Source organism: Pleurodeles waltl, chromosome 1_1 (genome assembly GCF_031143425.1).
Source record: "Pleurodeles waltl isolate 20211129_DDA chromosome 1_1, aPleWal1.hap1.20221129, whole genome shotgun sequence".
Taxonomy (NCBI): Eukaryota; Metazoa; Chordata; class Amphibia; order Caudata; family Salamandridae; genus Pleurodeles; species Pleurodeles waltl.
The window spans coordinates 172,249,579-172,262,378 of NC_090436.1; positions in this window are offsets into that span (position 1 = coordinate 172,249,579).

The following is a 12,800-nucleotide window of genomic DNA, read 5'->3' on the forward strand; positions in this document are numbered from 1 at the left end:
CACCGCCAGGATCCGGAACATCAGGGGGGCCATGGTGCGACGGGCACCCCTCCCACATTGGGAGGCCATCCCCAGCTGGGCCTCCGCCATCTTCTTGCTCCAGTGGCGAATGTCCTCCCATCTTTTCCGGCAGTGGGTGCTCCATCTGTGGTGGACCCCCAGGGTCCGGACTTCCTTGGCGATGGCACGCCAAATATCCTTCTTCTGGTGGGCACTGACCTACAGGAATAGTACAGGGGAAAAGGAGAAGATATAACCGTCCGTACCGTCACAGTCATTGGCCCGCTTCCCTACCCTTGCCATGACGCACATCCACTCACCATCATTTCATACACGCCTCATTCTCCCCCCCCGTCTTCCCTCCACACCACTCCACACAGGCATTGCCCATACAGCATGCTCACAGTGTACTTACCTGTTTGTCTGGAGGACCGTAGAGTAGCGTGTACTGGGGTAGGACCCCATCCACTAGTTTCTCCAACTCCTCTGATGTGAAGGCAGGGGCCCTTTCCCCAGACACACGAGCCATTGTCTCTTCCAGACTGAGGTCACAGCAGCACTTGCAGTGTAGGTCCTCTCCTGTCGAAGATCAGGTATCAAGTGAGTGAGCAGAAAGAAAATGGCGGTCACGTCCGCGGCGGTGCATACCGTCACCGCCGGCGTACATCGTCATTGGCTCCTGGGACCCATAGGGTCCAATGTTAACCAATGCAGGATTGCGCTGCGGTCTTCGACCACCTACCGCGACGGTGTACAATGCCAGCTCAGTTACCTCATATCCCCTTGTCCCACATTACAGGTCAGGCAGCCGCCATTTCAGGGGGCCACATGGCATTAATTTTAAATGCGTCACACCTATCTAGGCCTTGCATACACACTAAGACAGGCACATAGCGGATTTAAACATTTGTGGAATAAAGTTGTGTTTTCGTACCTCAGTGTTGGCTGACTCTCTGCTCTCTGCTCTCTGTTCTCCTCCATAGAGCACGTCCGCTGGGGCAGGTGAGGAGATGGCGGCATCCTCTGGTGTACAGACCGCTGTTGGACCTGTCGACAATGGAAGAGCGACATGTAATTGTTACCTACAGACTGGACCGTGCCACGGTCCAGGAACTTTATGCCCAGTTGGAGCCAGACCTGATGTCAGCCATCCGCCATCCCACAGGAATCCCCCCTCTAGTGCAGGTCTTGTCAGTACTCCATTTCCTGGCAAGTGGGTCTTTTCAGACGACAGTGGCCATAGCATCAGGGATGTCCCAGCCTATGTTCTCCAACGTGTTGTCCAGAGTGTTGTCTGCCCTGCTGAAACACATGCTCAGCTACATCGTTTTACCTCAGGTGGAGGATTTGCATACAGTGAAAGGTGACTTCTATGCCCTGGGACATATCCCCAACATCATTGGTGCCATTGATGGGACACATGTGGCCTTGGTCCCCCCCCCGCAGGAGTGAACAGGTGTACAGAAACCGGAAGAGTTACCATTCGATGAATGTGCAGATGATGTGTTTGGCCGACCAGTACATCTCCCATGTGAATGCCAAGTTTCCTGGGTCAGTGCATGGCGCTTACATTCTGAGGAATAGCAGCATCCCTTATGTGATGGGGCAACTCCAGAGGCACCATGTGTGGCTATTAGGTGAGGACATGGACCCTATACAGTGTGACTAGGTGTCTGGGTATATCCCTAAGAGTTAGTGTGTGTCTAACAGATTTCCCTCAACATTTGCAGGTGACTCTGGTTACCACAACCTGTCATGGCTACTGACCCCAGTGAGGAATCCCAGGACAAGGGCAGAGGAAAGCTACAATGAGGCCCATAGGCGAACTGGGAGGGTTATAGGGAAGACCTTCGGCCTCCTGAAGGCCGGGTTCAGGTGCCTCCATCTGACAGGTGGTTCCCTATTCTACTCACCAAAGAAGGTGTGCCAGATCATCGTGGCCTGCTGTATGCTTCACAACTTGGCTGTGCGACGACAGGTGCCTTTTCTGCAGGAGGATGGTCCAGATGGAGGTCTTGTGGCAGTTGTGGAGCCTGTGGACAAGGAAGACGAGGAAGCAGAAGAAGAGGATATCGACAACAGAAACACAGTGATTCATCAATACTTCCAGTGAAACACAGGTAAGAAGACATCACTGCCTGCTACCTCTGATACCCTTGTTCTACCTCTCATCTGTCTGTCACTTTCACCCAGTGTATGGACCCTGAGTTGTCACTTTCCCTTTCAATGTAACAGATGTGGGTCCCACTGTGTGACATCTGCTTTGTTTCCTCATGGATTAGAGCTGTGTGACATAGGTATGTTGAAAATACAATGGATATAGCAGTTTTCCAGAGTTATTGCAAATACACATTTTCAAAAGCACAGACTGACTCCAGATAGTTTTGTGATTTAAGGGTGTTTATTTAAGTGCTAAATAGTGGAGGGGGTTGTAAAATGGTCAGGGGTGATGGTGGAGGAATGTCCATGGCAGAGTCCAGTCTATTAGTCTCACAGGTGCATTGTCCAAAGGGGCATAGGAAGTGGAGCTGGTTCAGTTTAAGGATGGACAGGATGACAAAGTGGGACAGAAGGATGACAATCAGGGTGGTCTCATTTTTTGGCAGGGGTCTTGGCATTGTTCTCTGTCTTTGTCCTGGACCTCAGGGACCGCTTCCGTGGTGGTTCTCCATCTGCAAGGGGTGGGGTGCTGGTGTGGTGGTCCTGTGGCGGTGCCTCCTGTCCACTAGCGCCGGCGGAGGTGGTGGGCAGTTCATCGTCCAGGCTAGTGTCAGGGGCCCCTTGTTGTGCCACAGTGTCCCTCCTGGTGTTGACGAGTTCCTTCAGCACCCCTACATTGGTGCCCAGGGTGGTATTGATGGATTTGAGTTCCTCCCTGAACCCCAAATACTGTTCCTCCTGCAGCCCCTGGGTCTCCTGAAACTTGGCCAGTACCGTTGCCATCATCTCCTGGAAATGGTGGTAGGCTCCCATGATGTTGGAGAGGGCCTCGTGGGGAGTGGGTTCCCTGGGCCTGTCCTCCCCTGTTCTTTTTGCGTTTGTCGCCCCAAGTGGGAAGGGTATGCCCAGACGTGGGTCCCGTGCTCACTATGCCACCAGATTCAATCTAGCCTGGCTGAAGAGGGGTGATACCCCGAAACCGGTCCCAGGATGCTTGTTTCTGGTCCAGGGAGGACCTGGTCTGGCAGTTCGGGCTGGACTGTTCCCATGGGGAACAGGGTCAAGACTGATTTGCATATGACTGGGTCCAAACTGGAATGGCATGGTGAGCAAAAAAACTGATGGATTAAACCCAGATCTGTGACCGGGGGTGAATGTTTGATTTGTTCTACATTCCGTCCATCAACTGTTCTTTTTGCGTTTGTCACCCCAAGTGGGAAGGGTATGCCCAGACGTGGGTCCCGTGCTCACTCTGCCACCAGATTCAAGCTAGCCTGGCTAAAGAGGGGTGATACCCCGAAACCGGTCCCAGGATGCTTGTTTCTGGTCCAGGGAGGACCTGGTCTGGCAGTTCGTGCTGGACTGTTCCCATGGGGAACAGGGTCAAGACTGATTTGCATATGACTGGGTCCAAACTGGAATGGCATGGTGAGCAAAAAAACTGATGGATTAAACCCAGATCTGTGACTGGGGGTGAATGTTTGATTTGTTCTACATTCCGTCCATCAACTGTTCTTTTTGCGTTTGTCTCCCCTGGTCGCACAGCAGCCCTCCCAGTTCCCCTGTGTTCCTGTGCCTCTGTCCCCTGAACCGTGTGCCCACTGCCACTGCCCCCAGGTCCCTGATGTTGTTAGGGTGGTGGGTTAGCCTGGGTTCCCTGTCGTGGTGGACACACTGCTGCTTGACGTGTCCTGGGGACAGAGGTATGGGCCCGCTGGGTGGGTGCTGTGCTGGTGTTTCCAGAAGGGGGAGGCTCTGTTGTGGCTTTTGCCAGTGTGAGGGGAACCGACTGTCCCGAGGTCCCAGATGGGCCGGGCTGGTCATCTAGATCCAGTTGGACAGAGCTGCTGTCATCACTGTGGGCCTCTTCTGTGGGTGGAGTGGACATGTCTGGAACCTCCTGTCCGGTAACGTTGGGTAGTGGTCCTGCCGGCATATAAAGGCATGATTATTGCATCTGTGTGTGCCATGGTGTGCAATGGGTGGGTGACCCTGTACCCCAGTGCTTGCATTCTTGTGTAGGACCTTGTGTGCTAAATGTTTAGGGGTGTGTGTGGGTATGTGCAGTGGCCATGCATTGGTGATGAGTGTCCATGTTTTGTTGTTGCATGCAGGGCTTGGTGTTGGGATGTGTGGTTTGTGATATTGGGACATGTGTGAGGAGTTGGAGTGATGGGGGTGAGGGTGGGGGTATGTGATAGCATGCAGGTAGGGTGGGGGATGAAGTATTTAAAGATTTGCCTTCCCAGAGTCCATTCCTCCAGCTACTCCTGCAAGGCCCTCAGGATGCAGTATAGCAAAGATCTGCTCCTCCCATGTTGCTAGTTGTGGGGGAGGAGGTGGGGGTCCGCCGCCAGTCCTCTGAACTGCAATCTGGTGTCTTGAGACCACGGAACGTACCTTCCCCCGTAGGTCATTCCACATCTTCCTGATGTCATCCTGTGTTCTTGGGTGCTGTCCCACTGCGTTGACCACAATTCTGCGCCATAGCTCCATCTTCCTAGCTATGGTGGTGTGCTGCACCTGTGATCCGAATAGCTGTGGCTCTACCCGGATGATTTCCTCCACCATGACCCTGAGCTCCTCCTCAGAAAACATGGGGTGTCTTTGCGGTGCCATGGGGTGGTGTGGGTGATGTGTGGGGTGGTGTGTGTTGTGATATGTGGGGTGATGTTTAGGGGTGTGTGGTGTTTTGTGCGTGGATGTTGTGTGAGTGATGATATTGAGTGTCTGTGGATGCTAGTTTGTAGATGGTGGTGTCTCTCTCTGGCCTTCAGTCGCAATTGTGGTAGTCAGGGTTTGTGGGTGATGTGGGTGTGTGTTTTATATTGTATTGGTTGTGTGGGAGTGGTGTGTGTATGTGTATCAGGTGAGTGTATTTGTAATTGTCCAATGTGGTTGTGTTTTGTAAGTGTGTGTGCATTTTGAGCTCAGCGGTGTGTACCGCCAATGGAATACCGCGGTTGAAAGACCGCCGCGTGGATTCGTGGGTCGTGATAGTGTGGGCATATTCCTGTTGGCGTGACGGTGGAGGTTTTGTTATCACCAGTTTATCACTGACCTTTGGTGTGGCGGACTTGTGTGGGTGTCTGGATTTTGTCAGATTCCGGGCTGTGGGTAGTAATAGCTGTGGCGGAATTCCGCAGCCGCGGCGGTGTGTTGGCGGCTTCTGCATGGTGGTAAGCGGCATTTACCGCCAATGTTGTAATGACCCCCTATATCTGAAACAGAACAGGACACGTAAAACTTACAAATGCATGTCCAACCTTTTAAAATATATTGCACCCTGTTCTATGGGCTGTTTACGGTCTAACCTGGGGATGTCTTTTGTGCATTAAAAAGAGGTTATGGACCTGACAAAAGGTTTATTTTGCAATGCCAAGATGAAGTTTAAAACTGAACACACAGGCTGCAATGGCAGGACTGAGATGTTTAAAATGGCTACTTGGGTGGATGGCAAATAAGTGCTGCAGGCACAGGGCCTAAATACATTACCACTGTACTAGTGGCATCCAAGTATACTAAATGTGCCAATTGGGTGTTAGCCAATGTTATCATGTTTTAGGGAGTGAGCACATGCACTTTAAGCACTGATTAGCAGTGGTAAAGTGAACAGAGTTCTAAGGTCAACAAAGAAGTGTTCAGCAAAAATGGAGGAGTAAGGCAAAAAGTTTTGGAGAAGACCAGACTAAGGCTACAAGGTCTAACAGTCCTCTTTGCTCTTCTCTATCCTAACATACAAACATTAATATTGGCTTCAACAGCGTCCTTTGTAACTCCTGCTGTATGTGAGCTTTGTGCTCCATAAAGCGCCTTCCGGCGCCTGTGGCTAGTTCCACCCTATATATATACTGTATGTATATCAATAGATACAGTGTTTCCAGGAGTACAGTTTTCAACAGGATCTAGTGAATGTGTACACTTTCCTTACCGAAAAAAACTTTGTATTTTGCATACAATTTGGGACCCCTTTTTGATCAATTTTTTTTTTGTAATCACATAACAGTGGTATATTAATGCCATAGAATGTGCTATACACTGTGGTATAACGCGTCTTTGAAGTCACATAATTGTGGCTGCTCTGCATCGTGATTGGACCTCCACTGCCCCATAATGTATGGCGACATGGGTTTAGACCTCATCTTTACAAATGAATGTACCAGACATCACTTGATGCAACGTTATGCGACTAATTACAGATTTTTAGTCTTGTACTTTCAGTACGTACCCACAAGTGCCGTGAATAAGCAAGTAAACTATAATAAATAGCTGTAACTTTGGTTCCAATTCATTTTCAGATAATCAAGATTGCATATATTAATTACAGTCACAACATAACATGGTAAATACAACTATTTCTTTTCATGTCAGGTAAACACAACTTTTGACTTCGCTAAAGAGACTTTATCTAACACGTATTAATTTAATTACATGATCTGCCTTCACACCCTGCTATTTTTTATTTTCACCTCACAAAGTGCCCCAAGGTTTGCTTGTCAGTGCTAAATCTCTCATGCCATCTGCCTCAAACAGGATACACTCCAGCAAACACACCTTTACCTGCTTTGAACAGCTCTGCTTTGGTTTTTAGCCACACTTCGCAATCGAGCACACATCTTGCATGTTACACCCCACTGATTAAACAAGAAGTTTTGTCCAAAAAATTGAATTTAACGGTAATTTTCTTCTTCTGTTACACCTCTCATTGGTTAAGCCACAACATCTTGCAATGCTTCTATTTACTCTGTGATTGAGGCGTGACTGCATCATGATGATAATTACGGTTTCTATAAAAAAAAGTCACATTTTTCAATTTAATTCAAATCTTTATTTCGATAAAGGCACAAGTTTATATCCATAAATTGAATAAAGAGAGCAATAAATCAGAAAAGGATTAAAAATCATCAGCATGCAAATACTCCAGCGTAACAGAAGTTGTTGCAGGGCTGAAGCCACATATTGTTCATTGAATTTTATCCCACAAATTAGGTTAACATGTTATGAAAAAAACAAAATAAAATGACAATAAAAGACAAGTTTTCCATTTAAAACATTAGCGATTTCCTTCTCCTAATCGCATATTTATGAAACGAAAAGATATTGACACATTTGGAAGGGGATTCCAATTGTTGCAAATATACTAAAGCAGACCTAGAGGTTCTAATTCACTGTTGGCATATAAGCGGCATTAAATACTTTTTGCTGAGGTTAATAAAAAATGTACAAAAAAAGATAAAATACATCAGAGTTTTCAGAGAGGTGTCATTGCATGGGAATAGTAACACTTTTGAGGGTTCAAATTGGCCTAGGGGAAATCCTAAGTGCCACCTGAAAAACTCCAGTCTGAACCTAGTGAGCAAAAGCCTATCCGAAGAGCTATCAATCTACTCAAGATAGGGTTCAAGAGATGTGGCAGTGTGAATCTCCATGTATTCTCTCACAGTCCCTTTTTTAGATTAAATTTCGTCCCTAAGTGTTCTCTCCTTATAGGCAGATTTTACCCGGAAAATTTCTGATTTATGGAAAGGAGACAGATTTGTAAAAAGAGTAGGCCTGCCAGGCTTCATGAAAACGGTAAAAAAGTCACATGCCCGGGAGCAAGGCCAGGGAAGATGGTTGACAGGATGTGCCCTTAGGGATAATACTGCATAATTCTGCTTTATACTGTCTATGCACAATGCTGCTTGCGGAGGCCTCCCATAGGGGCACCTTTCTGTTGTCTGGTGATCATGGCCGTTGGGCCTTCACCGATTTACAGCCGCTCCTGCTGCATCAGGAGCTAGAGGCCTGGTGGGCGGCTTGCCTCAGGCCTGATGGCACCCTGATGCCACACATAACGGAGAACAGTTTGGGGTGCTGATGGCTGAGAAGGGTGGATTCGAGCGTGCCAGCAGCACCATCGAGAAAGGCCCCCTTTCCCTTCAGACGTGCTGCAGGAATTGCCCTGATCACTCCCAGGGATCTCGAGCCCCGGTCCTGGTGGTCGGCATGTCGGTCTTCCAGCCGGTGGCACTTATGATGTCGGCTGCATGGCCCTGAGGACTGAGGGTGGAGTTGACCCGTCGGCTCCCCCCCTTCATTTTGTTTGTGGGTGGTGGAGTGCCAAGGAAGAGTGATAACTGTGAGTCTGGACCAGCTGACCTTCACTGGTGGCTCCTGGCCTTCCACGGCCTCCTCTTCGGCACCCTGGGAATGTGGGGAGGTTCCTGATGATGCACCTCCTCCCATGAGGGCCTTGAGAACTACTGCAGGGGCTGAGCCTGCCACCCAGGCTCGGCCGGTTGGGGACCCCCACTGGTGGCAGAAGGGAGTGGCTGTGGGTGGGGTCCTGGGGGTCCATCAGAGGATTGTCTTGATTGGAACAGAGGCACCCATCGGAGGTGTGGAACAGTTGGCCTGAGCCCCATGCCCAATAGGTCTTTCCACAGGGAGACAGGTGCAGGGGTGACCTGGGGGACATGTTGACCCTGGGTCTGCCTTGGGACACATTTGGGACTGCAGAGGAGGACTGTACACCTGTTTGCTGGAGGGCTTCCTGGAGGCCATGGAGGTTCTTCACAGGCGAATGTGGGGGTCAGCTGATGAGCTGTTTTCTGCTGCTTGCCATGATGGTCCTCCTCCCATGATCTGCACTTGTTTGAGATTAGTTAGTCTGCATCGGCTGTATAGGATAGTGCCCCTTTTTGACATGGTCACCTCCACTTTTTGCCTGGTATGTGATGCAATTTTGACTGAAAGTGCACTGTGTTCCTGCTAACCAGGCCCCCAGTGCCAGATCTCTTTCCCAAAAACTGTACACCTGTTCCACAGTGGACAACACATTTGGCTTTCCCTGTGTGTAGTAAATGGTACCATTGGTACCTAAGGCACGGGTACCAAAGAGGGTCCTCAAGTGCTGCAGCATGTACTGTGCCACCCTCAGGGACACTGCCACAGCACACACAGACTGTCATTGCAGGCTGCGTGTCTTAGTGCAGCTAAAAGTGAAAATATGACATAGCACACTGCCTGTGTGCCATCGCCCCTAACACTGCATGCAATTTATGTGAGTCACCCCTACAGCAGGCCTTACAGCCCTAAGGCAGGGTGCATTATATTACATGTGAGGACATATCTGTGCAAGCAGATATGCCCCCTAGTGTGTCTTTGTCAATTCTTAGACATAGTGCATGAACAGGGAAACCATTTTAAGTACATGTGCTGGACACTGGTCACTACGAGTTACCCAGCTACATGACGGGTTCACTGAAACTAGGGAAGCTTGATATCAAACATCTTGTATTAGTAACCCTCACTGATGCTGGTGATGGATTTATTAATACATGCACTCAGAGGGCACTTTAGAGGTGTCCCCTGAAAACCTATCAACTACCTGTGTGGGGACTGACTAGTTTTAGCCAGCCTGCCACCACCAGACACAAGTCTCTAAGGGTGAGAGCCTTTCCTCTCAGGTGGTCAATCACAAAGCCTGCTCTGGGAGCAGTATGTACACACCCCACCTAACAGGATGGCCTGTGAACCTGCAGTCCAAGATAGGGGGCTTCAAAGAAGCCCACCTCCCTTAGTATGCAGATCTGACTTCACTCACAGGAGAGATACTGACTCCCTGTCCCAGGGCCCATTTGGCACCTGAACAGGTGGAGACTTTATTATTCAGGAAGGAGTGTCCACTCCTCAGGTCAGTCCTACCTCAAAGGTGCACTCCCTGATGTGAACACAAGTTTCCTGAATAATAAATGTCCAACCTTTCCAGGTGCCAAATGGGCTACCTCACCTTGCTTTGTCTTCCTAAAGGCCCAGTGCTGGTGCTTTATCCTGATGGCAACTCCCGTCTAGAGGCCCACCTGTGCTACAGTCTTGCACTTGACAGTGTTCTGGAGGTTTTTTGTGCCGGTTTGTGCTTAGTTGGCCAAATCATGGGGAAGGACAGACCTCAGAGGCACCAACAGGGCAGTACCATCACAGTATATTACACCCATCATCCTACTCAACTTACTCATCAGGAGATCTCGGAGCACCCGGAGCGCTCTCTGGAGCATCAAGAGGAGCCTTCGTGAGCGGCTCTCCTGGAGGCTATACTAGTTTCAAAGGCAGTGCTTGAGGGACAGATAGCGGGACCTTCATTGAACTGAACTTGTTGCACACAGACCTCCGTAAAGTGGTTGATAAAGTGAAGAATGTGGAAACCAATATCACATTGCTTTAAGCCAAGCTGCATCTCTTAAAACAGCAGGTCACCCAACTGTCAGTAGTCTCTCACAACTTGGAGGATGGGTGGAGGACGCGGAGTCCTCCTTTTTGTTCTTTTTGCTTTTGTCGCCCTAAGTGGGAAGGCTATGCCCAGACATGGGTCCAGTGCTCACTGTTCCACTGGATTCAAGCTAGCCTGACTGATGAGGGGTGGTGCCCCAAAACCGGTCTCAGAATGCTTGTTTTCGCTCCAGGGAGGACCTGGCCTGGCAGTTTGGGCTGGACTGTTCCCATAGGGAGAATGGTCAAGACTGATTTCCAGATGGCTGGGTCCAAATTAGGGTGGAGTGGTGAGCAAAAAAACTGATGGATTAAACCCAGATCTGTGACTGGGGGGTTAATGTTTGATTAGTTCTGCATTCCGTTCATCATCTGTTCTTTTTACCAAAGGGCTACATGCCACAGGAAAACCAGTTTGTGAACTGGTTTCCCTCCTCTGTTACTGGTTCTACTCAGTCTGCAGGAAGCAAAAGGCATCCTGCCCGAGAGTGTTGTCACAGCAGCCCTTCAAAAGTGGCTTCACCTTAGAAATGGAATGAAATGAAAAGCACATCAAACCCAGGAGTATCTAAGCGCTAAGCCAAAAAAAAGAACTCCTTAATGATTACCAAGCCCAATAAATTTAGGATGAGAAAAGCCAGGTTTTCAAAGATTTTTTTAAATACAACAAAACAATCAAGCCTCGCAATATGGGCAGAGAAAGTGTTCAATAACCTGGCAGGGACCCTAGAAAAGGAATGGCTGCCCATCTGAATTTTTGAGACCTGGAAATGATGACTTTTCTACCTGAAGAAGATTTGAGCAACCTGCCTGGAACATACCAATAAAAACATGCAGCGAGCTGTTTGGAACCCTTTTGTTAAGGGGCTAGAAAGACCAGGCATATAGCCTTAAACACAACCCGCTTCGTGACAAGAAGCCAATGTAACAAGCAAAAGCCCTCTATAACAAAAGCTTGTTTAGATATGTTGAGAATGCGGTGAGCAGCTGTGTTTTGCACCACTTGCAATCTATTCAATAAGGAGTCATTAATGTTCAGATAAAGGGCATTGCAGTAATCCAGTCTGCATGAAATTAAAGAAATGCCCACCGAGTGACACATTTCAATAGGAATAAATGAAAACAATTTCCTGAGAGTCCTAATTACATGTAAACATGTACTCATCGTACGATTAACCTGTGCCTCAAAATTCAACGATAACCCTGATGTTTTTAGCCACTTTCTAAGGGACAAGTAAACGACCAAATTCCTAGGGGCCTCCAGCTGTTTGTCCAAATAGGGTCTTGTGCGCCGAACACCAATATCTCAGGCGTATCAGTGGTAACCTTTAAAAAATGTTCTTTCATCCAGTAAATTTATCCTAGTCATGCAAACATTGAACAGAGGCTAGATTATCAGAGATAGAAACAATAATATTTGTGTCATCAGCATTTGACAAGGCTTGAAATCCTAAAGAACATATCAATTCTGCAAGAACGGCAACATACAGATGAAGAGCAGGGCTACACGAGGGTTCCTGAGGTACTCTGCAAGGAAGACTGACTACCTTGTCTCTGAACCCACCACAGCTCACAACTTGTACTGTGTCTGTAAGAAAAGAGTGACAGAGGTAAAAGGCCTTCCCACTAACACCAACATGGTGAAGTCGCTGCACGTATAATAAATAACCAAGCTATCACTGAATTCTTGTGAAGGATCAGTGAGACCAGGAATAAGTAGCTGAGAAAGCACTCTGACTGCTCTAAAGAGCTCCTTAGTGCCACTCCTACTTTTTCTGTGTGAAAAGTGACTTTAGACAGATAAATTACAAGTTTTTATTGATGTAGGAGAGTTTTGTGACCAACTTTATCAGTGGGATCACAAAACAGGTACCATTTTCATTCTTGTTTATGAGAAGAATGCTGCAATTTTTTTAAATCATCAGTAAACCATGGTGCAAAGGGTTTAGATCTGGTACAGCATTTGGTAATCAACAGAGCAACTATATCAATAGAAGCCCTTATCCAATTCTGAAAACCTTCAGCCGAAGAATCAGGTGAGGTACCTGTATTAGTAAGAGTCTTATTGAGTGCCTGTTGGAAGCCATGAGAGATAATTTTATTCCAGTTCCTCCCACAAATTACTTTAGGCTTAGAGGCTTCCAGGCCCCTCACCTTTGGCATCAAAGATGGCCAACTGACCTTAAAAGTAAATACATGAATATCAGCTCAGGTGAACAGGATAGCTTCATTAAATGTAAGGTCACAGGAATTAGAAAAGATACGATGTGGAGTGTGTCCCACTATGTGGGTGGGGGCTTTTACCACATGGGAGAAGCCAACATTTAACATGGATTTTATTAAGGCTAAAGAGTCCCTTTTAGATAGGTCTTCTATGTGCAACTTAAAAT